This window comes from Lutjanus erythropterus, unplaced genomic scaffold (assembly GCF_056507025.1).
Source record: "Lutjanus erythropterus isolate fLutEry1 unplaced genomic scaffold, fLutEry1.hap2 Scaffold_167, whole genome shotgun sequence".
Lineage (NCBI taxonomy): Eukaryota > Metazoa > Chordata > Actinopteri > Lutjaniformes > Lutjanidae > Lutjanus > Lutjanus erythropterus.
In genome coordinates this window covers 137501-142413 of record NW_028146644.1, presented here as the reverse complement: position 1 = coordinate 142413, position 4913 = coordinate 137501, and positions in this window count along the sequence as shown.

The following is a 4913-nucleotide window of genomic DNA, read 5'->3' as shown; positions in this document are numbered from 1 at the left end:
CCAGTGGGCCAGCCTGGCCCTGTGACCCCCCCCAGGCCCTGGGGGGATGCCTTACCAGGCATCCAGCCTGACCCTCTGACCCCCAGGCCCTGGGGGGGGGGGGATGCCTTACCAGGCATCCAGCCTGACCCTCTGACCCCCAGGCCCTGGGGGGGGGGGGGGGATGCCTTACCAGGGATCCAGCCTGGCCCTGTGACCCCCAGGCCCTGGGTGGGGATGCCTTACCAGGGATCCAGCCTGGCCCTCTGACCCCCCCAGGCCCTGGGGGGGATGCCTTACCAGGGATCCAGCCTGGCCCTGTGACCCCCAGGCCCTGGGTGGGGATGCCTTACCAGGGATCCAGCCTGGCCCTCTGACCCCCCCAGGCCCTGGGTGGGGATGCCTTACCAGGGATCCAGCCTGGCCCTCTGACCCCCCCAGGCCCTGGGTGGGGATGCCTTACCAGGGATCCAGCCTGGCCCTCTGACCCCCCCAGGCCCTGGGGGGGATGCCTTACCAGGGATCCAGCCTGACCCTCTGACCCCCAGGCCCTGGGTGGGGATGCCTTACCAGGGATCCAGCCTGGCCCTCTGACCCCCCAGGCCCTGGGGGCTCCCTTACCAGGGATCCAGCCTGGCCCTCTGACCCCCAGGCCCTGGGGGGCTCCCTTCCCCGGACTCTCCGCCCCACCCCTGGGCTCGGGCTCTCTTCTCCGGACCCGCTGCCACCACCCACCCCACAACCCACTTCACCCCCAGACCCGGCCTCTCTTCTCCGGACCCGCTGCACCCCCCCAGGCCCTGGGGGGGATGCCTTACCAGGGATCCAGCCTGGCCCTGTGACCCCCAGGCCCTGGGTGGGGATGCCTTACCAGGGATCCAGCCTGACCCTCTGACCCCCAGGCCCTGGGGGGGGGGATGCCTTACCAGTGGGCCAGCCTGGCCCTGTGACCCCCCCCAGGCCCTGGGGGGATGCCTTACCAGGCATCCAGCCTGACCCTCTGACCCCCAGGCCCTGGGGGGGGGGGGATGCCTTACCAGGCATCCAGCCTGACCCTCTGACCCCCAGGCCCTGGGGGGGGGGGGGGGATGCCTTACCAGGGATCCAGCCTGGCCCTGTGACCCCCAGGCCCTGGGTGGGGATGCCTTACCAGGGATCCAGCCTGGCCCTCTGACCCCCCCAGGCCCTGGGGGGGATGCCTTACCAGGGATCCAGCCTGGCCCTGTGACCCCCAGGCCCTGGGTGGGGATGCCTTACCAGGGATCCAGCCTGGCCCTCTGACCCCCCCAGGCCCTGGGTGGGGATGCCTTACCAGGGATCCAGCCTGGCCCTCTGACCCCCCCAGGCCCTGGGTGGGGATGCCTTACCAGGGATCCAGCCTGGCCCTCTGACCCCCCCAGGCCCTGGGGGGGATGCCTTACCAGGGATCCAGCCTGACCCTCTGACCCCCAGGCCCTGGGTGGGGATGCCTTACCAGGGATCCAGCCTGGCCCTCTGACCCCCCAGGCCCTGGGGGCTCCCTTACCAGGGATCCAGCCTGGCCCTCTGACCCCCAGGCCCTGGGGGGCTCCCTTCCCCGGACTCTCCGCCCCACCCCTGGGCTCGGGCTCTCTTCTCCGGACCCGCTGCCACCACCCACCCCACAACCCACTTCACCCCCAGACCCGGCCTCTCTTCTCCGGACCCGCTGCACCCCCCCAGGCCCTGGGGGGGATGCCTTACCAGGGATCCAGCCTGGCCCTGTGACCCCCAGGCCCTGGGTGGGGATGCCTTACCAGGGATCCAGCCTGACCCTCTGACCCCCAGGCCCTGGGGGGGGGGATGCCTTACCAGTGGGCCAGCCTGGCCCTGTGACCCCCCCCAGGCCCTGGGGGGATGCCTTACCAGGCATCCAGCCTGACCCTCTGACCCCCAGGCCCTGGGGGGGGGGGGATGCCTTACCAGGCATCCAGCCTGACCCTCTGACCCCCAGGCCCTGGGGGGGGGGGGGGGATGCCTTACCAGGGATCCAGCCTGGCCCTGTGACCCCCAGGCCCTGGGTGGGGATGCCTTACCAGGGATCCAGCCTGGCCCTCTGACCCCCCCAGGCCCTGGGGGGGATGCCTTACCAGGGATCCAGCCTGGCCCTGTGACCCCCAGGCCCTGGGTGGGGATGCCTTACCAGGGATCCAGCCTGGCCCTCTGACCCCCCCAGGCCCTGGGTGGGGATGCCTTACCAGGGATCCAGCCTGGCCCTCTGACCCCCCCAGGCCCTGGGTGGGGATGCCTTACCAGGGATCCAGCCTGGCCCTCTGACCCCCCCAGGCCCTGGGGGGGATGCCTTACCAGGGATCCAGCCTGACCCTCTGACCCCCAGGCCCTGGGTGGGGATGCCTTACCAGGGATCCAGCCTGGCCCTCTGACCCCCCAGGCCCTGGGGGCTCCCTTACCAGGGATCCAGCCTGGCCCTCTGACCCCCAGGCCCTGGGGGGCTCCCTTCCCCGGACTCTCCGCCCCACCCCTGGGCTCGGGCTCTCTTCTCCGGACCCGCTGCCACCACCCACCCCACAACCCACTTCACCCCCAGACCCGGCCTCTCTTCTCCGGACCCGCTGCACCCCCCCAGGCCCTGGGGGGGATGCCTTACCAGGGATCCAGCCTGGCCCTGTGACCCCCAGGCCCTGGGTGGGGATGCCTTACCAGGGATCCAGCCTGACCCTCTGACCCCCAGGCCCTGGGGGGGGGGATGCCTTACCAGTGGGCCAGCCTGGCCCTGTGACCCCCCCCAGGCCCTGGGGGGATGCCTTACCAGGCATCCAGCCTGACCCTCTGACCCCCAGGCCCTGGGGGGGGGGGGATGCCTTACCAGGCATCCAGCCTGACCCTCTGACCCCCAGGCCCTGGGGGGGGGGGGGGGATGCCTTACCAGGGATCCAGCCTGGCCCTGTGACCCCCAGGCCCTGGGTGGGGATGCCTTACCAGGGATCCAGCCTGGCCCTCTGACCCCCCCAGGCCCTGGGGGGGATGCCTTACCAGGGATCCAGCCTGGCCCTGTGACCCCCAGGCCCTGGGTGGGGATGCCTTACCAGGGATCCAGCCTGGCCCTCTGACCCCCCCAGGCCCTGGGTGGGGATGCCTTACCAGGGATCCAGCCTGGCCCTCTGACCCCCCCAGGCCCTGGGTGGGGATGCCTTACCAGGGATCCAGCCTGGCCCTCTGACCCCCCCAGGCCCTGGGGGGGATGCCTTACCAGGGATCCAGCCTGACCCTCTGACCCCCAGGCCCTGGGTGGGGATGCCTTACCAGGGATCCAGCCTGGCCCTCTGACCCCCCAGGCCCTGGGGGCTCCCTTACCAGGGATCCAGCCTGGCCCTCTGACCCCCAGGCCCTGGGGGGCTCCCTTCCCCGGACTCTCCGCCCCACCCCTGGGCTCGGGCTCTCTTCTCCGGACCCGCTGCCACCACCCACCCCACAACCCACTTCACCCCCAGACCCGGCCTCTCTTCTCCGGACCCGCTGCACCCCCCCAGGCCCTGGGGGGGATGCCTTACCAGGGATCCAGCCTGGCCCTGTGACCCCCAGGCCCTGGGTGGGGATGCCTTACCAGGGATCCAGCCTGACCCTCTGACCCCCAGGCCCTGGGGGGGGGGATGCCTTACCAGTGGGCCAGCCTGGCCCTGTGACCCCCCCCAGGCCCTGGGGGGATGCCTTACCAGGCATCCAGCCTGACCCTCTGACCCCCAGGCCCTGGGGGGGGGGGGATGCCTTACCAGGCATCCAGCCTGACCCTCTGACCCCCAGGCCCTGGGGGGGGGGGGGGGATGCCTTACCAGGGATCCAGCCTGGCCCTGTGACCCCCAGGCCCTGGGTGGGGATGCCTTACCAGGGATCCAGCCTGGCCCTCTGACCCCCCCAGGCCCTGGGGGGGATGCCTTACCAGGGATCCAGCCTGGCCCTGTGACCCCCAGGCCCTGGGTGGGGATGCCTTACCAGGGATCCAGCCTGGCCCTCTGACCCCCCCAGGCCCTGGGTGGGGATGCCTTACCAGGGATCCAGCCTGGCCCTCTGACCCCCCCAGGCCCTGGGTGGGGATGCCTTACCAGGGATCCAGCCTGGCCCTCTGACCCCCCCAGGCCCTGGGGGGGATGCCTTACCAGGGATCCAGCCTGACCCTCTGACCCCCAGGCCCTGGGTGGGGATGCCTTACCAGGGATCCAGCCTGGCCCTCTGACCCCCCAGGCCCTGGGGGCTCCCTTACCAGGGATCCAGCCTGGCCCTCTGACCCCCAGGCCCTGGGGGGCTCCCTTCCCCGGACTCTCCGCCCCACCCCTGGGCTCGGGCTCTCTTCTCCGGACCCGCTGCCACCACCCACCCCACAACCCACTTCACCCCCAGACCCGGCCTCTCTTCTCCGGACCCGCTGCACCCCCCCAGGCCCTGGGGGGGATGCCTTACCAGGGATCCAGCCTGGCCCTGTGACCCCCAGGCCCTGGGTGGGGATGCCTTACCAGGGATCCAGCCTGACCCTCTGACCCCCAGGCCCTGGGGGGGGGGATGCCTTACCAGTGGGCCAGCCTGGCCCTGTGACCCCCCCCAGGCCCTGGGGGGATGCCTTACCAGGCATCCAGCCTGACCCTCTGACCCCCAGGCCCTGGGGGGGGGGGGATGCCTTACCAGGCATCCAGCCTGACCCTCTGACCCCCAGGCCCTGGGGGGGGGGGGGGGATGCCTTACCAGGGATCCAGCCTGGCCCTGTGACCCCCAGGCCCTGGGTGGGGATGCCTTACCAGGGATCCAGCCTGGCCCTCTGACCCCCCCAGGCCCTGGGGGGGATGCCTTACCAGGGATCCAGCCTGGCCCTGTGACCCCCAGGCCCTGGGTGGGGATGCCTTACCAGGGATCCAGCCTGGCCCTCTGACCCCCCCAGGCCCTGGGTGGGGATGCCTTACCAGGGA